The following is a 21,102-nucleotide window of genomic DNA, read 5'->3' as shown; positions in this document are numbered from 1 at the left end:
TGGGCAGACCATGGTTACGTGCAGTGGGAGATGTTCAAGATTGGCAACATGGTACGATTAGCCTCTATGGAAAGACAGGTACCAAGAAGCTTTATAATATGGACACAAGGAAACGATTAGAGGAGCTTTATGAAGATGAGGATGAGTCTAGTGATGAAGACTCTTCCACGGTGACAGATGAGGACAGTGATAGCACTACCAACAGTGATGAGGATGCTGATGTTGCATTTCTTTTGATGGACAAAGAAATCCAAGAGTTTGGTTTAGTTGCATTTGCGAATGAGGTTGAAGATGAAAGTGAAGGGCCTTATGAAGTGATTGAAGGGCTGATGCAAACCAAGGTTGATTGTCAAAGAAGTAGGAATTGATGACACAAATGATCAGTGGAGACCTCTCAACTATGGAGAAGGATATATATTTGCACATGCTGGCTAGTTTTCTTGATTTTTTCATTACTTCATATGAAGAGATCAGAGGGTTTAAGGGCGAAGAGATGCATATAGAGCTGAAAGAAGGTGCTAAGCCAGTGCGGCAAAGGCTAAGAAGGATGGGTCAAGTGCAAATGGAAGCCTTGCGAGAAGAAGTGGACAAGTTATTGAAGGCAGGGTTCATAGTCCCTGTGGAGACCACAAAATGGGTGAGTCCAGTTGTAGTCAGTCCAAAGAAGGATGGGAAGTGGAAAATTTGTGTAGATTTTAAACCCTTAAACGCAGCCACTAAGAAGAACCCATATCCTCTTCCATTCATTGATCAGATCTTGGATTCAGTGGTAGGTTATGAGAGGTACAGTGTGTGTGATGGTTTTTCAGGCTATTTTCAATTGAAGATTGCTCTTAAAGACTGCACAAAGACAACTTTTATTACACCATGGGGCTGCTATTGCTACACAGAATTGCCATTTGGGTTGTCAAATGGATCTTCCTTCTATCAAGAGAGAGCAAATTGGGTGTCAGAACCATTCATTGGTAGTTGTGCTAAAGCTTTTATGGATGACTTCTGTGTTTATAGCAGTAGGGCTGAACACCATGAGAAGCTGTAGATGGTATTGGCTCGATATGGTGAATGTGGAGGACAACTAAATACAAAGAAATGTCATCTAGCACAGCCAAGGGTGAAGTTATTGGGCCACATGGTGTCAGAAAATGGCATTTAGGCTGATCCAGACAAGGTTAAGTCTATTATTCTTCTTCCATCACCTACGAGTACGAAGCAATTGGCAACCTTTATACACAAAGTGAAGTACATGGCAAGGTTTATTCCATTGTCTTCTCATATTCTTTATCCATTACAACAAGTGGCAAAGCATGATCCATTGCAATGGGATGACAAGTGTGAAGAAGTGTTTCAAGAGGTGAAAGAGGTGTTAGGGGGTTTGTCAGCCATGCAGGCTCGTGATTGGGAGAAAGCTTTTTATGTAAATCCCTCAGTAGGGGATGATGCCATTGGAGCCATGCTATTGTAAAAGGGGAAGGGCAGCCATTATATGAGGCCAGTGTATTGTGCAAGCCGAGTGAAAATGGTAGCGGAGAGAAAGTTCTCGGACGTAGAGCTAGTGATGGCCAATGTAATATTTGCTTGTCGACGATTTCGTCATTACTTGCTACCACGGCCTTTTGTTTTCTTGACGAGTTATGCCTTTTTGCCACAGTTAATTAATGGTACTAACATGTCAAATGTGGTGAAGAAATGGGTAATTGAGCTGCAAGAGTTTGAGTTCTCTTTTCTAGTGGAAGATAGTACAAGGACTACCCTAGCTCATTTGTTGACCTACAAGGAGAATCCCCTTATTGTTAAGGAAGAGGTGGTGAGAAAGGGAGTTGAAGAAGTGCCACAGATCAGCAATGCACATGTGTTGTTCTTTGATGGTTCATACAGAAAGAGCCATGATGCAGCTTCAGGGGGTATAGCACTTTATGATCTAGAGGGGAAGCTAGTATGCAAGAGAGGGTTCAAATTGGATGCTCATAGTAACAATGAGGCTGAATATGCTACTCTGGAAGCCGGATTACACATTTGTTTGAAGCATGGGGTTCGAAGGTTGAGCATAAAAGGTGATGCCTTGTTAGTGGTGAAGCAAGTGTTGGGTGTGTGGAAGAGCAAGAACACCTCATTGAAGGAAATGTTCTTCAGAATTAAAGGCCTGTTAAAAAAGTTCAAAGCATGGATCATCAGACACATTGAACGTGCTCTAAATGGAGAAGCACATGAAGCAGCTCAAGGCATGATTGGGGAGCTATTTGTGTTGAGGACCACTTTACCTTTTTATCATGGCCGGGAAAGTTTGGCTCAAGAAGAGGAATTTTTGCTAACAGGAATCATTCCAAAGGAGATTCATAAGTCTAAGAAGTATGGCTTTGTGCGTAGAGCATACAGGTACAAATTGATTGGTGATGTCTTATACGTGAAAGGGGCTGATATTGTGTTGAGACGTGTACCTTGACGGGAGGAGCTTTACAGAGTGTTGGAAGAGAATCATGAAGGCGCATGTGGTGGCCATTTTGCTCTAAAGATCACCTTGCAAAAGATTTTGCAAGAGGGGTATGTATGGCCTAGTCTGCACAAGGATGTTCACCATTGGTGTAGGTCTTGCAATAGGTGTCAAGCATTTGGGAAGAGAGTGTTGAAGCCATAGCTACGAAAAACCATTATGGCGTTTGATGTGTTTGAAAAGTGGGGGATTGATGCAATAGGCCCGTTACCTATCACAAGCAGGGGCAAAAGCTATATTTTGACGGCAGTGGACTATCTTTCTAGATGGGCACAGGCTATAGCAGTAAAACAGATCACTGCAAAGGATGTGGAAAAATTTGTGTATGATGAAATATGTTGCAAGTTTGGGGTGCCAGTGGAGCTACTTTCAGATAAGGGGCCTGGATTTAGAGCTAAACTACTAGATTTTTTATGTACAAAGATGAATATTAGGCACCAGCATACCACTCCTTATTACCCACAATGTAATGGCTTTAATGAAAGATTCAATGGTGAGCTGGTACAGATTCTTTCGAAAGTGACAGAGCACCAAGGAAAGAATTGGGATTTGGAATTGTTTAGTGCATTATGGGCATACCGTACTTCGGTGAAGACAGGTATAGGGTTTACTCCATTTCATTTGGTGTATGGAAAAGAAGCACTATTGCCTGTGGAAGTAGAGTTGCCTGCGGTCAAGATGTTAAAGAAGTTGCTTGGGCCGCCTAGTGATGCATTCGAAGAGAGGCTCTTACCGCTACAAGAGGTTTAGCTGGATAGGATGAGTGCATTGGAACATTATGGGCAGATGCAAGATAGGGCTCTAGCAAAGATAAATGAAAAGGTCAAAATTAAGGGTATCAAGAAGCATGACTTCGTTTTGCGCTACAACAGTAAGCTGGAAAACACCTTCCAAAAGATGTTTCAAATTAAGTGGGAAGGCCCTTTCAAGCTAGTGGAGTGTTTTCCAAATGGCACATATCAGCCGGCTAACCTGGATGGTGTTCAACATAAGTCAAGGGTAAATGGATTGCTTCTTAAATTGTATCATGCTAGATTGATGATGGTGGAGCAAGCAATGTTGGTGAAGGATGAGGAGACCTGTGATGCGGCGAGTCTCATATCCCTCTTTGCTGCTGCTGATCATGAATGATCTAGCAGGCTAGGGGATGGGCAAATTATGTCAGGAGTTTTTTGGAGCAAGGGATCGCGCATATGTACATATACATGCATGGTGCATCAAATAAAGAATTGCCCATTTTTCAGAGCCAAGTGGTTACGTGGGGTCCACATGTGTACAGGTAGGACAGGGTGTACATAGTGCATCGATTTTCACTATTACCAGTACCACTGCGTTTTTTCTACAATAAGGAGGAGTTGGTAGCGCATAAAAATTCTTGAGGAAGCTATCCGCGGGCTGACGACATGAGGTAAGCAGGTGCGTCAGATGGCATCGAGTGGCATCAGGAGGCCGAACGGGGTCAATATTTGCACGTGGATGAATACGGACACAAAGTGGTGTTTTCTTGTGAGAGTTATGCAGAAAGGTCATCATTAGGACCAATTTTTGGGGCCACTTCACGTGGTTGCAATACGCATTATTGAAAAGAAATGAGTGCCAGGTGTGCGGATGATGCAAAAAAGGTAACAACTATGCACTGCGAGGTCAATTTTTGGCCGCTTCGGGGTCCGTTTGAGGTCATCTAAAAGGCCAAGGGTGCCCAACTAATAAAGCTAAGTGTGGAAGCTGAAAAAACAGAGAGAAGACCAGACAAAACGTGGAGAAGAGAGGAGGAACAGCCGCAGCTGTGTTTTTGCTCATTTTGGAGCCTGTTTTGGTCGTAAACTGCTCATATGAGGTCGGATTTGAGCACTTTGACATTGTAGACTGGGGTTTTGGGCCGTTCCAGACGCGATGGCGCTGTCCATTTTTCCACATTCCTCACTCTTTTCCTGCTGTTTTTCTGTGTAAGTTTCTCCTATGAGCGAAGTTTCTGCTCTAGTTTGTGATTGTATCCGGCTTATTTTACCCATATTGTGTGAGCTATTTGCCCCATTGGTGTTGGCCCAAGCTCAATTGTGTCTAAACATCAGAAATTTTCCTCTTTTGAGCTGAGTTTTTTTGGGGTGTGTGTGTGTGTGTCTGTGTGGAGTAGGCAAGTGGATAGTCTCTCTCCTCTCACTCCAGAGGTGTGTTCCCTGTCTCGGCCAGGTGTGTTGTCTAAGCCGAGTGGTGCCCCATAGTGTGTGTGTGTATCTTCCCAAGAGTGTGTGTCGGGTCGTTATAGAGGCGTTGTGTGTGTTTTCATCCCGCTCACAACGTCTCAACATGAGATGATCCCCTTTCATGTACAAAACATCACCAATCAGTTTGTACCTGGATTCTCTGCATACAAAACCATACTTCTTAGACTTCTGAACGTCCTTCGGAATGATTTCTATTAGCAAAACTCCTCTTCTTGAGCCAAACTTTCCCTACCATGATAAAGAGGTAAATTGGTTCTCAACACAAATAGCCCCCCAATCATGCTTTGAGCTGCTTCATGTGCCTCTCCATTTAGAGCACGTTCAATGCGTTTGATGCTCCATGCTTCAAACTTTTTTAATAGGCCTTTAATTATGAAACACATTTCCTTCAATAATGTGTTCTTGCTCTTCCATACACCCAGCACTTGCTTCACAACTAACAAGGAATCACCTTTTATGCTCAACCTTCTAATCCCATGCTTCAAACATATGTGTAATCCGGCTTCCAAAGTAGCATATTCAGCCTCATTGTTACTATGTGCATCCAATTTGAACCCTCTCTTGCATACTGGCTTCCCCTCTGGATCATAAAGTGCTATACCCCCTGAAGTTGCATCATGGCTCTTTCTCTATGATCCATCAAAGAACAACACATGTGCATTGCTGATCTGTGGCACTTCCTTAACTACCTTTCTCACCACCTCTTCCTTAACAATAAGGGGATTCTCCTTGTAGGTCAACAAATCAGCTAGGGTAGCTCTTGTATTGTCTTCCACTAAAAAAGAGAACTTAAACTCTTGCAGCTCAATTACCCATTTCTTCACCACATTTGAAATGTTAGTGCCATCAATTAATTGTGAAAAAAAGGCATAACTCGTCAAGAAAACAAAAGGTCGTGGTAGCAAGTAATGACAAAATCGTCGACAAGCAAATATCACACTGGCCATCACTAGCTCTACTTCCGAGAAGTTCCTCTCTGCTACCAACTTCACTCGGCTTGCACAATACAGTGGCCTCATGTAATGGCTGCCCTTCCCCTTTTGCAATGGCATCATCTCCTATTGATGGATTTACATAAAACGCTTGCTCCCAATCAGGAGCCTGCATGGCTGACAACCCCCCTAACACCTCTTCACACTTGTCATCCCATTGCAATGGATCATGCTTTTCCACTTGTTGTAATGGATAAAGGAGCTGTGAAGACAATGGAATAAACCGTGCCATGTACTTGACACAGAAGTCATCCATAAAAGCTTTCACACAACTACCAATGAATGGTTCCAATACCCAATTTGCTCTCTCTTGATAGAAGGATGGTCCATCTGATAGCCTGAATGGCAATACCGTCTAGCAATAACAGCCCCATGGCATAATGAAATTTGTCTTTGTTCGGTCTTTAAGAGAAATCTTCAATTGAAAATAGCCTAAAAAACCATCACACACAATGTACCTCTCATAACTTGCCAGTGAATGATTGATGAATAGAAGAGGATATGGTTTCTTCTTAGTGGCTTCATTTAAGGGTTTAAAATCTACACAAATCCTCCACTTTCCATCCTTCTTTGGAGTGACTACTATTGGACTCACCCATTCTGTGGTCTCCACAAGGACTATGAACCCCGCCTTCAATAACTTGTCCACCTCTTCCCGCAAGGCTTCCATTTGCACTTGACCCATCCTTCTTAGCCTTTGCCGCACTGGCTTCCCACCTTCTTTCAGCTCTATATGCATCTCTTCTCCTTTGAACCCTCTAATTTCTTCATATGAAGTAATTAACAAATCAGGAAAACTTGCCAACATGTGCAAATATATCTCCTTCTCCATTGCTGAGAGGTCTCCACTGAGCATTTGTGTCATCAATTCTTGCTTCTTTGACAATTCAACCTTGGTTTGCATCAGCCCTTCAATCACTTCATAAGGCCCTTCACTTTCCTCTTCAACCTCATTTGCGAATGCAACTATGCCAGACTCCTGGATTACTTTGTCCATCAAAAGAAATGCAACATCAACATCCTCATCACTACTGGTAGTACTATCACTGTCCTCATCAGACACTGTGGAATAGTCTTCATTACTAGACTCATCCTCATCTTCATAAAGCTCCTCCAATCGTTTCCTTGTGTCCATGCTATATAGATTCTTGGCACCTGTCTTTCCATAGAGGCTAATCATACCATGTCTCCAATATTGAACAGCTCCCACTGCACGTAACCATGGTCTACCCAGTATAATAGGATATGATCCCAACCCCGTTGGCATCACATGAAACCACTCCCTTTGCATCATACGCCTAGACTTTTAAGCTCTTTACAACACCCAAACATTTTACTTTCTGATGGTTTGCCAATCTGATCCGAAAACCTGACACCCCAGTCACTATAAGACCCATCTTCTCAATGCATGAGTGTGTTATAACACAAATTTGGGCTCCACCATCCACATAACCTTGTCCCACATTTTTCTTTTATGCCACACATCTACTATTGGACAAATGTCAGGTAGCTCATCCATTGCCAACACCTTCATTGAACCTCTCTCTGGCTCTTTCTCCATTGGGTTAACCATCCTCTTCCATTGTGTCTTTAACTTAGGTACCATCTCTATAAGCTGCCCAAAAGTAACATCAGCTTTCCTGCTTGTCAGTTCCTCCTTCAAGTCATAGCTTAATTGCCCATCCCCTAGTGGAACATCTGAAACATGAAACTTGCAACGATCCCTCCTTTTCCTCTTGGCCTTGACATTCTCGCCTTCATGGCTCTTTCCTTTCTTCTTACTAGGACCTGGGACACTTCTTCCTTCCTTGTCCTTTGTGGTCCTCTTCCCAATAGGCATCACTAATGTATCCTCTAGCTTTGATGCCTCCTCCAAGGTGACTACACTTATCACTTTTGTCTTTCCCTTTTCCTCCTAGGTTAATCCACTGGCTCCTTCTTCTACCTTAATTTTGATGCCATAATCATTTCACCTAGGTAGCACCTATCTTAGGCAATGGATAGATGTCTCCCCCCATCCTTGGTGGCTTATCACATTGCGGGCTGATATGTTCCAACTCTCCACAATTATAACACGTGGGCGTCTGCCTCCAAAACCTAGCATTGCTTTTTCCAACACCATTGCTGGGTCTTTTTTCACCTCCTGGCTCAAACCTCCCTCGATTTTGATTATTTCCCACTTGACCTAGCATGTTTAGGCTGAGATTCTTCATTAAATCTACCACTTGCCTCATGTCTTGCATTAGCCCATCATCTTGCACTGTTGTAGTGACCACTGCTGGCATAACCTGAGGAGTGACAGGAACCACTGGTTTGTGATGAACCACTGGCATACGACCTTGCGAAGAATCCATAGGCTGAAATTCAGACCTCATGGGAAAAGACTCTACTCCTAGCTGACTCATTCTCCTCAGCTTCCACTCTTTGTTCCTTGCCACTTCCAATGCATCTTCATATGTTCTAGGCTTTTTTAGCTCCACTCTCCAAAGTATATTCTCCCAAAGACCAGCCAAGCACCTATCCTTCTTCATCATGTCAGGTGTGGGTACTTGTCGTACTAAGGCCTTGCACATTTGCTCCCATGCCAATGAAAACTTACGTATGTACGCATCTACTGGCTCACCTTCTTTTTGCACCAAACCCTGTACTTCTTGCCACACTTTTTCAGGATCTTATATCTTCACAAACTCCACTTCCAATCCATGCCTTAGATTGTCCCAACTCAGTCTTACAGGTGGATCCGCTGCACGCAACTCCTCTTCAAATGTTTTGGACCAAACTCGTGCATCACTCTTCAAATAGATTTGGAGAAGATGTAACATCTGTGCCGGGTCATGGATCTAGTTGCTAATGCATGCAACCTCCATCTTTTCCAAAAATTCTTCCACATCTTCATCACTTCTTCCATGAAACTCCGGATAAGAGAAAGCCATGGCTACCCAAGTTTAATGCTTTGAGAACCCCTTTGAACACACGTGCAAGAACCAAAACTTTTCATTGAACCAATCCCTAGAAACTTCAATGGAGCTCAACTTTAGATAAGGACAAACACATGCACATCAAATGAGTTTTCATAGTTAATCATCGGAATTACAACATGCAAGAATTGAATCCCAGCTGCTCTCACCGGAGAACACGTCTAGGTCATACTATCTTGAGTGCAAACTTAGAAATTTGATGCTGATAGATGAGGACCAGCTTGAGATGTATATCACAGAGTATACACAACAAAATATGCTCACGACAGATCAAACACACCAATTTCACAACATGATACTACAGAAGACATCCTCAACAAAGGCTGCCTCATTTCAATCTCCAAATGTGCAAACAGACTACGAGCAACAGGACACGACTTCTCCTATCTCTGCCCTTCTAAACGAGCTTCAAAATGTCCAGAACGCACCACTGACATCTGAACAAGCAGAGATCTACAAGAAGCTCCCAGCAGCAAAGGGTGGTCCGCATCACAGGCACTCCTGGCAGTGGCAAAAGCTTCCTCATAAGATATATCACAAGCCAACTCCTAATGCAAGGGAAAACTGTCACACTCGCTGCTTCGACTGGTGCAGCGGCCACGAGGTTAAGCAGCATCGCAACAACTGTCCATTACCAATTCAAGAGACCAGTGCGCACACAACAGTATCCCCTGTCAATCTCCGAAAATGATGACAGATACGTCAGCATCAAAGAAGCAGACACAATTATCATAGACGAGATTTCTATGTTGACAAAGCAAACTTTTGATCTCATAGTACGACAAATTGTGAATGCCACCAACGACACACTGCTAGACCCATTCAAAGATAAAAAGCTCTTCTTGTTCGGTGATTTGGCACAGTTGCCACCGGTCTACAAGCATCAAATTGATCATTTCTACTCATGCCACATCACAAGCTCCAACTATTGGTCCACTGCTACTATGTACATTATGTCTTGCTCAGTGCACCATGCAAAAGATATCTCTTTCATAGAGTTCCTCAATACAATAAGAGTCAGGCTCCCCACAAAGAAAGATATCCATGATGCGCTCGGTGACCACATCATAACGCAGGATCAAATAGGGCAACACATGGATAGGAATATGACAATCATTTGCACACACAAGAGTGACGCTCGATATTATAATAACCTTCTCTTGGAACGCTTCCATCGGCATAGTCACATCATCCAAATCAGCCTCAAGACAAATGCACACAACGTCCCTGAGCTCCAAGCATGTCTTGAAGATCCCGACTTCCACGCAATCGGCAGAATAGCAGAAGGAGCAAAGGCACAGATAACAGAGAACCTAGACTTAACAATTGGAGCAGCCAATGGCTCCCTATGTCGCGTAGACGAAATCCTCCAAGATGAGGAAGGAGTTGTCAACGCAATCAAAGTCACACTCGACACATCCAAACAAGAACTTACACTTTGACGGTCAAAGCATAGCAGACGGACATTCAATAGGCACTGGTACCATAAATCCACATTCCCACTAGCTCTCGCCTATGCTATGACTGGACACAAGTCCCAATGCGCAACAATCAACTCCAACGTCTTGCTCATTGTAAAAGAAGTTTTTGCCCCTGGCCTTCTATACGTGATGCTATCACGCGTCACTGAGCGAACCTGGCTACATTTACTAGAGCTACCTACATCAGAGATGTTCACACCATCTAGATTTTTGAACTTCTAGCCGGGAATGTTTCCTACGCCCTCTTCAGTATCAATCCCTCTTTCTGTTAAACAGATGAAATCGCCTTGTAACTGCCTTCTATATAAAGCATGAATTTTTGTTTAACTGCTTATCTTCTCTTCTGTGGACTTCTCATGTTCAATATGTTGCACTGTTGAGACACCTTCCCTATCGCCCCTGCTCACTCTGATCCACCTTCTCTAAATTTACTGCTCTTCCCTTTTTCAGTTCATTCATTTGTGTTTAAATGTTTGGCGGATCTTATGCTTCAGAAATACTGCAAGAGGTCATCAAAATAAATTTTTTTACGTGCAGGAAACTGAATCAAACAATGGATCACAACACGGTACTTTTGCACGCTTCTCTGATATTACATCTGCCTGTGTATACACATGCAAATCAATCACTAATCTTACTGTGCAGCTCTTTAAGCAATACATGAACAACGCGAAGGAAACACAACCAGCGATACAACCTAAGAGATTATACCTCACGACTAAGCAGATGAGATTGGCAAACTCAGCAGGCGAGAAACCCCATGCGTATATTGAGGGGTTCCATACTTTTCAAGAGCGTCGCAACTTCATGAATAAGTGCAACGCAAGATATAAAGCTCTTGACCAAACGATGGCCACACCAAGCACAGACAGAATGACAACAGGTACTATTAGAAAAGAAAAATATAATGCCTTTTATCTGTCGCGCTAACAAGCTTGTTCCTATATCCTAAAGGTCTCATGAAGCATATACTTGAAGAGCTTGACATCCAGTACGAGGATGATGAGAGTATGTTCCGTAATGTTGAAGCACAACAACTCCTCGACACAAAAACTGAAGGAGTTACTCTGTACACGATGGAGCACTTGCGGTTTGGTTACAACATTGATTCGGCTGAACTTTCAAAAGCAACTCAAGACAACTGTGCCACTATCTTGACAAATTTCATGACTTCGGCAAACCACACGCACGATGCAACTAACCCACCTATCACAATCCAGAAGGTAGCACGGCACTACAGTAAACACAAGGCAATAAATTACGGACAACCAGCCTCCCCATACGAGCCAGTTGCGACAGACAAAGGCAAGTATGGATAACAAGTATCACTAGCTTCCATTCATTTCTCCGTAGTACCGTCATTTTTTTATTTACCTAACCAATATGCATGGACTGTAGATTTAGACACTCATCAACAACCAGAGACAAGCGTCGACCTTCCCCCCCCAGAAAAAGCTGCGTCGCGTCAAGAATACATAGTCTACAGTATACACTGCACGAAAAATGATAGGAGGTATATCGGAGTTACAAATAACGTCCATAAACGCGTCAGCCAGCACAAGCGCAATCCCCCGAGGAGAATGCAAGCGGACATGCAGGCACATAGTCCTTTCGAGGACAATTTTGAAATTACCACTTTAGCAACCAATACCAACATACATAAAGCTAGAAACTTAGAACATTTCTATATTAAACATCACAAGACAACAATTGCATTAGGTTATAACGTTTGTTCAGGACATCCACCAAGGTTGAGAAAATATTATTTTTTGAAAAAAAACAAGAAGGTATAGCTATGACCTTTTGCCATCATCATTTCATTGTTTTGTTCACTGTCTTTGTCACATAACGTTGGAAATTGGCTACAACAATGTCTTTTTTTTTTTTTTCATTCAAACTATGGCAGACATGACAACTTATCACCTTCTTTCATTGACATGCTTTTTCTTTTCAGTTTAGAATGGGTAGTCCGATTCCAGTTGATCTGATTGAGCATCAATCAGAATTTCAGACTGCAATGTACATATTGCAATACTGTATTTACCCACATTTGCAAGAGCGGGTGCTCAGACACTACATGCATAAATGGAGTGAGTTCATTCCATGGCCACTTCAGCCACCTACCCCATGGCATCCACATTACATCACTTGGAATACACTCCGTCGACAAATCACCATCGACATCGCCGTGCTAGCTGGTTGCTCCACAAAACACCATTGTATGTTGTTCGTTCAGATTGCGGACGTGCTCGGCCTACTCGAGACTACATAATTAAATTACTCTAACGTGGTCCCCAGCCACCTTCAATCAGCTAAACAAATTGTTTCGCGCTATTTTTCTGTCAACCAGTTTCCCACACGCGCAACTCTGAAGACCATCTTACCGATATAGTCCTCCTCCTCTTCTCCACAAAAGATTTGTCCATTTCATTGTAAAGAAATCATTGCATGCTACATTCAAAGTTCCGTTCTTAATTCCTCAACTTTTTAGCATACTTTTTTCATCAAATCATTTCAGTCACTTACACTCACTTGGCGTAAGAAGATTTGTGCAAAACAGATAATAATTGCGCGCTCTCTCTCTCTCTCTTCCTCACTCTCTCTCTCTCTCACCTTCCGTTTCGACAATCTTCTTAACAGATCTACACTCTTGTTCAGTGCTTGCTCTCTCTAATTGCAATCGCCTTTAAGGCTTGTACCTGTATACCAGTTCGTTATCCACTTCCGGTTATAAAGGCTGACAAAGCACTCTAGTTTTTTTTTTGGTTCACCTTTTGCGATCTCTCATGCTAAGGCTTCAATGCGATCATGTTGAGCTCTTCCTTCGATAGAGAATCTTGTCAAAAACAAAACTATGATCCCACAAATTTTCAGCCACTCTCTCCTCCGAGATCCAATCAAGGAACAGATAAACCACTTCCCTCCAGCACATGACAAGCTTTAAATTAGCTGACGTTGACGCCCAATGTGGCATACACATCAATAGAAGCATCATTCTTTTCTAGTCTAGCGGACCCAAAAAATCATCGTAGACCTTCAAACTGCCACGTCTCGCATACGCACCCAAAGGTACCTGTCACAATTGGCATTTAGCACATGACCAAGCATTCTTTGACCACATTGTCTGCTGCCATATGCATGTTGCGGACACGATCATGGGTCGACACAAAACAGTTGCACCAACGGTCCTATGGGCACTAGTAGTCCTACAATTTCGTGAGTGAGAGAAGCATCCTTGGAGAAAACGCTACAATACATAAAAACTAGAGAGGACAAAAATCAAAGATGTATAGATTATTGCAAAATTAGAAAGCTCTAATACCAATGCAAGGTGGAGCATAATTGAATATGGTGAAGATCTACAATTTACACTTACATAAATCTTTACTTCTTTCCTTGCTTCAATGGTTTCTTTTAGCTTGAATGGTAGTTCCTTTTACTTTCCATGAAGAGACGGAATGTGAGAGAGTAGTAGAGGTGCTTAGAGGTAGAGAGAGAGAGAGAGAGAGAGAGAGAGAGAGAGAGAGAGAGAGGAGAATGACACCCAATGGGGCCCAACCAATTTGGGGGCCCTACACCATTGTCAATGTTGTATTTTATTTTGATTGTGTAAATGCAATGTACACACATGAAATACCTTAAGTGAAAACTCTACTGACATGAATAGGATGTCACCGCGGTCACTCCTCATAAAGAGACAGCCTTGGGATTGATTTGATGCACCTTACAATCCATCTCAACGTGTGATTGATGATGGTCAACAAGGGGTAGATTTGAGGCTTATCTGTGTTCCTGATATGAGAAGAATGAAGGGTTAAAAATTGGCTGCAAAAATGTATGTTTGTATGTGTAATGCAACAGATCCATTGTGTAAACTAGGGCTGAAAACACAGATCTAAATGATATTGATGGTGGGTAGCAATGAAGCATTGAATGCCAGTGAGAAAATTGCCAAGGGGAGATGGATACCAACGTACCATACCGCAATGGGAAGAAGCTAGTGAGGCCAGAGACCGACAAGGAAAATGCTATAATCTAAAAACTGTCAAATAAATCCTCAAAGAATAGAGGCTCCTCTTGGGACTTCAACTAAATGGCCGTATGATGGAATCTCTAGATGAATCCTCATCTCTCCAAGGTAGTGGTTGTGAATGTATCCTCACAATGCCTACAAACTCCCATAGTGATTTTCTAAAATAAGAACACTTTGGCTCCGGGTGATGGCTAGCAATTGCTAAAAAAATGTAGATGATGTGGACCATATGTGCAGCCAAAGATGTGGACAGATCATTGACAATGCAATGCCTCTTTTAAAATGCAGGAATTCTCGAAGAAGATGGGAGAGATGGCTACTCAAACAATGCCAACTCTCCAAATCTAATAGACTAAGCTCAATAGCGTCTTCCTTTGCCACCATAGGCTGCTAGAAAATCTTGATACTCGTAATCAACATCTTCATGTTTCCAATGCATGTCTTCAATGATGTGATATGTCATGTAGAAGAAGATATGATTGCAAATATCCATGCTAGGAATTTTTTATATCAAGGTGGTCAAGCACGTACACCAAGTTAATTTCCCTCTAACCAAGCACATCCCAATTGTAACCCTTGCTATACAATGGTGTAATTCTCTATGCTCAAGGAGCACATTCCTATGCGCAATGGTAGGTCTTGCATCTCCTTGAGTGAGAGAAGCCTCCTTGGGCCAAACTCTACAATACATAGTCAAACACTATAGAGAAACAACTTTCAAACATTTGTGGATTAGTGAAAAATCACAAAGATTTGATACCAATGTCAGCTGAAGCGAAATTGAACATGGTGAAGATCTAGACTTTACACTTCCACAAATATTTACTTCTTTCCTTGCTTCTAGCATGAATTATGGTTTCTTATACTTTCCGCTGTTAGGAGTTTTTTGGAGAAATGGATTGTGAATATGTATATACACATGCATGGTGCATCAAATAAAGGATTTCCCATTTTCCAGAGCCAGGTGGTTACGTGGGGCCCACATGTGTAGAGGTAGGACATCATGTACATAGTGCATCGATTTTCACTATCATCAGTATCAGTGTGTTTTTTCTATAATAATGAGGAGTTGGTAGCACATAAAACTTCTCAAGGAATCTATCCACGGGCCATCCGCAAGCTGATGACATTAGGTAAGAAGGTGCGTCAGATGGCATCTAGTGGCGTCAGGAGGTTGAATGGGTCAATATTTGCACGTGGATAAGTACAGACACAACGTTTCCTTGTGATAATTATGCAAAAAGGTCATCATGAGAATTGTATTTGTGGTCCACTTCACGTGATTGAAGAATGCATTATTGAAAAAAGTTGAGTGCCAGGTGTGTGGATGGATGTAGCAGGGTGACAACTATGCACTGCGAGGCCAATTTTTGGCCTATTCGAGGTCCGTTTGAGGTCAACTAAAAGGCCAAGGGTGCCCAAGTAATAAAGCTAAGTGTGGGAACTGAAAAAAATGAGAGAAGACCAGAAAAAACGTGAAGAGAAGAGGAGAAATAGACGCAACTGTGTTTTTGCTGTTTTTGGAGCCTGTTTTTGCTATAAACTACTCATCCAAGGTCGGCGGATTCGAGCACTTTGACATTGTAGATTGGGGTTTTGCACCGTTCTGGACGCGATAATGCTGTCCATTTTGCCAAACTCCTCACTATTTTTTTGTTGTTTTGGCTATGTAAGTTTCTCTTATGAGCGAAGCTTCTGCTCCAATTTGTGATTGTATCTGGTATATTTTACCCATATTGTCTGAGCTATTTGCCCCATTGGTGTTGACCCAAGATCAATTGTATCTAAACATCAGAGATTCTTCTCTTTTGAGCTGATTTTTTTGGGTGTGTGGGTTGTGTGTCTCTTTATGTGGAGTGGGAAAATGGATAGTCTCTCTCTTGTCACTCCATCGGTGTGGTTCCTGTCTCGGCCAAGTGGGTTGTGTAAGCCGAGTGGTTCCCCATATTGTGTGTGTGTGTATCATCCCAAGAGTGTGTGTCGGGTAATTAGAGAGGCGTTGTGTGGTATTCTATCCCACTCACACCGTATAGAGAGGGAATATGAGAGAACAATAGAGATGTGTAGATGGAGAGAGAGAGAGAGAGAGAGAAGAGGAGAATGACACTTTATGGGGTCTGAACCAATCCTCTCAAAATCCCCTCATACAATTTCCAATGTGGTATTTGATTTTGATTGCATAAATGGAATGTACCCACATGCAATACGTCAAGTGAAAACTCTACAGACTCAAATAGGGAATGTCGTTGCAGTAACTCCTCACAAAGAGGTGCCTTTAGCCCTGATTTGATGCACCATTGGATCCATTAGGATATGGGATTGTTGATGGTCATAGATCTTGGGTGTATTTGTGCTCCAAATGTGACAATAATGAAGAGCTAAAAATTGGCTACAAAAACTTAGTTCTAGGACATATAATGCAATAGATTTGTCATGTACACTAGGGCTGAAAATAAAAATCTCAATGATGTCGAGGGGAGTCTTGATGGCTGCCAAAGTACCCGACCGCAATAAGAAGAATCAAGTGAGGCCAGATCCAAGCTGAGTTGGTAGAAAATCTCCAAAATTTGAAAACACTAGAGAATCATCTCTAGATGCACAAGCGCTACGCTAAAAATCTAAAAACAATTGTTTCTCTAGTTTCAAAAACGTTGGGTGGATCTTGGCACTTGTTGCAATTCCTAGAAACTCTAGGCTTGATGCTCCCTTTACATGTAGCTTATAAACTCCTTTAGGCAGGTCAAATTTTCCACCAAATCCAAAAATAAATAATAGAAATGATTTATTAATAAGAGTTTTATCAGGGCTATGTTTCTTGTGAAACTATCACACATCTCCACCTAAGAATCCGATCAACGTGGGGAGTGGTTGCTTGTATACTAGGATGGTCCAATCTTAGATATCTTTCTATGATACCTTAGAGAAAATTTTGAGAGCATTGGATGTCATCAATATGGGACATAGGTGTCGCAAGATAAAGAGCACAGTAGGTATGAGGCATCTCCGACACACTTGGGGACTGCACATGGGCTGGCCACCTTGAATGGCCTCTAGATATTTGTAGCATGGAGTGGGTTCACATGTTTTCCTCACAAACATGGATCTAGCACAATGGATAATATTTTGATTCAGTCCAGTTTTATACCCTCTATTCAGGACTTAACAATCGAGCCTAGGCTTATCGAGGAAGCAATAGATCATGCCCTCCTCACATTTACCATCCCATTTTGGTTCAGTGTAGCTTGAATACCTCCGTTCTAGTTATCCTTGAATGAATTCTCCCTATCTCTCACACAGAAAAAGATCACTAGACTCATACATCAGGATCGGATTCAACTAGATATCAGAAGCACATGGATACAACCAATACAGGAGTTAGGCATGAAGATGGCTTTCTATAGCAATAATCTTCTCTAACTGGGGATACAGTGTACTATTGACCAGATTTTTACATCATTGCAGTAGTTAGAGACTGAGACAGATAAATTTAGGAGAGTACCAACAAAGGCAAGGATTTGCTAGTTGTATCGTATAGAGACAGAGACAAAGATAGAGTTAAATCAAATTTGTCATTGTCTGATATACTATGAGATACAAGGTCTCTTTCATTATCTATTCAAACAAGGATTTGAACCGTTGGATTGAGTCATGAGATATCAAAATCAGAACTGCCTTGGGCTATTTTTACTAGAGTTGCGTAGACACATGGAGAGTCCCTTGAGGAGATCAGGCAGTAGGAGACATTCATAGAGGGAATCACAGACTTCTTAAGAGCAGGGATGCGGAATTCAAGTGAGGAAGCTTTATAAATAACTTTAGATCCTACCTATACCAAAGGTATATTAGTTGACAAAGCCATTGATCTTGGAAGATCTAGACATCCACATCTAAGGGCTAACTTCATATGTAAGTCTTCACAAGCACAACACCACAAGATTTTTCAAAGCAATACACAATCAAAGAATACCAAGTAAAGATAGATACCCTAGTAGATTTTAGATCATTCCCCAATGAGGCAACCAATTTTGAAAGGAAAAGATATGATGTCATACAAAAATGTTAAGCTAACACGGATACCATTTTTTGGTGCTCCCATGTAAAAACACTTATTATTTTTTATAAATCAGGAATATTGTAACTCCTATTTTGCGAATAAACCTTGTAACTGATGAGTCGGGGCTACAAGCTTTGAGATTGTATCAACCTGTCATTACCTATCTTTAGTTAGAGCTCCCGAAGTATTAGTTTTGACCACCAAAAACCTTGGCTAAAGTATAAAAAACAATTTTTGTAAGTTTTTATTAAGTTTTGGATAATGAAATACGCAGTGTGAGCTAACGATGCTTACTTCTCTCCTTCTCGCGCTTCCTACTCCCTCTCGGTTGTCACATTGTAGTCGCCTTTGTTGCATTGCAATCGCAGCAGGTAAGAGCTCTACGCGTTTGACGTGAACACATCACAGTATTTTGTAGCTTTTGGCATCACCGACTCGTGTCCTAATTTCATCATAAGTAGAAATTTACACTTCAAAATAAAAAACTAAGCATAGGCGGGGTATTGGGACATCATTGCTAAGCATTTAGGTGCATTCTGGGGCAAAACCGACTAGGTCAAAAATCCGCTACTGTTAATAATCGTGATTTTGAAACTTGACCTAGAGTGGGATTTGAGACCATAAGTATGTGTGCTTAGTTATTATAAACATGTCCTAGAATTCTCGATACGTTTGGATGTCATTTGATGTTGTAACGGATGTGATTTGTTTGTCGATGAGCGATTGGCTTTTGGTGATTTCAGTCACTTGAGTGTAGCTTGAGTTAGATGCAAGTTGTCTGTTGTTTTCCAAGAGATTGACACCCTCTTGTAGCCTGTATGCACTAGTCGAGTCAGCTTCGTCCCATGGACTGACAATTTAATCGTGGTTCTTGCTAAAACTGACACACGTTCCACATTTGGAGCCGCTGCGAAGGATCAAAGAGACCTAAACTAGGAAAAAACACGAGTGTCTTGTGGAGTTATCCTTTTACTTCCTCTAGGATCTCCTAGAGTCAAAACTTTCTTTTAGAAACCGCATAGCTTAAGATTGTCACCTTTTGCTGTGTAGAGGTAGCTTGGAAGTAATCGTACTTGTCAAGTGCCTTTAGGATTGTAGGATTGTAGAACTAACATTTTGAGAATGATTGATAGACGAGACAAGTCTTAAGATCAATGCTCAAAAAATCGTAAAAACAAGAAAACGGGTGTTTGTGGACACTTTCCACAACCCCATTGCATGAGAACCTAGGACTAGGGTAAGTAGGATCATTGTGATTTGTTATTTGAAATTACAAAATTTTAGGTCTATGGCTAGAAATAGCACAAAAAGACTCCAAACCACTCAATCCGACTGGAGAGTATGCTTAAAAGTTGTATGAACAAGTGGGTAAACTCAAGGACACTTTGAGGAATGAGGTTACAAAAAAGGAATCAGTAGCTTGACAGAAGTTGCAATCAAGTTTTCCAGAAGAAATTGACAAAAAGTCAATCCAAAGGTAAGTACTCTATCCAAGGCTTCACATGTCTTTACGAACCTTAGATCTGGTCGTGTACTAGGAAATCATAGCATACTTGGAGAAACCTCCAGTAGAGTATCCACTGGAGGAAGCATGAATCAATGCAATTCCTTGCACACTATCCTTGAAGAAGTCCTAGACACTTTTTCAGATTCAACATCTGAAATGTCTTGCTATTCGACTCACTCGGAAACCGGAATGACAATGCTCTATAAGCATATACTATTATTTTATAACACTAATCGCCAAGGAGCTCAGGTTTACCTAGATCCTAACTAAGAGTATGCTATTCACATTGATGACCATGGTGTTGAGTTCGAAGAAGAGATTAGGGCAAACAAACAAGGAAAAACGTACATAGATAGAAACCGAACTCGGTATTTACAAGTCTAAGACCCTGACGTTATAGAAAAATGGGGGTTAGAAGTAAATACCCTAATTCCAGATATGATCGCAAAAGAAGGACCACCAATTTTAGAATTTCATGGATACGATCAAGTTGATTTGAAGCCTTTGAAACGGCTTAGTACTGATAATCTTAGAATCGGAGTCTATTGTTGGGAGGATAGAAATGTAAAAGATCTTCTGTGGACTTTTCATGCCAAATCAGGACAACTAACACTCATGAAGATCATCTATATCTTCAAGATCAAGGATAAGGGATTAGATAATCTACCAACCTACCTGTTTAGGGATTGTTATAACAAAAACTTTGTTATGATGACTCCTGAGGAGGTAGAACAAACCAAATGCCAAGGGTATTTCATAAGGGATTGGATATTCGGCCAAGGACCAGAAACTATCCCAAGAGATGAACACCGTGAGAGATCATCTAAGAGTAATGTTAAGAAGCAAGAAACCACCTCACCACAAAGAAAATCGGGTGACACTAAGGCCAGCCCAGACTACATGAGTCACTATTTCCAAGAGACTGATTTGGAGGACTTGGAACATGACCAACTGCCAGGAGACCGAGAGTTGAACCAAATAGACGCGTCAAACCAACTGATTTTTAAAAATGGGTTAGAAAATATAGTGGATCAGGGGATCCATATAACCACTTAGCAAGCTTTAAGCAAGTTCTAAGAGCAGAGCATATATTGGATTTCCATACTCAATTTGAGGGGTTTGGAATGACATTAGAAGGAAAAGCATTCACATGGTTCCAAAACATTCCACCAAGGTCAATCATGAACTTGAACACATTAGCTCAAGGATTTGTAGCTGCTTGTTCCAAAACGTGGATCAAACACAATATGGTAGCTCAAATCTACAGCTTTAAACAGAAACATGGTGAGTCTGTTAGGGATTGTGCAACTCAAATGAAACAATACATTGCCAGATGCCCAGGGC

Source organism: Adiantum capillus-veneris, chromosome 7, assembly GCF_014529385.1.
Source record: "Adiantum capillus-veneris isolate H3 chromosome 7, ASM1452938v2, whole genome shotgun sequence".
In the NCBI taxonomy this organism is placed as follows: domain Eukaryota; kingdom Viridiplantae; phylum Streptophyta; class Polypodiopsida; order Polypodiales; family Pteridaceae; genus Adiantum; species Adiantum capillus-veneris.
This window is presented reverse-complemented; position numbering follows the sequence as displayed.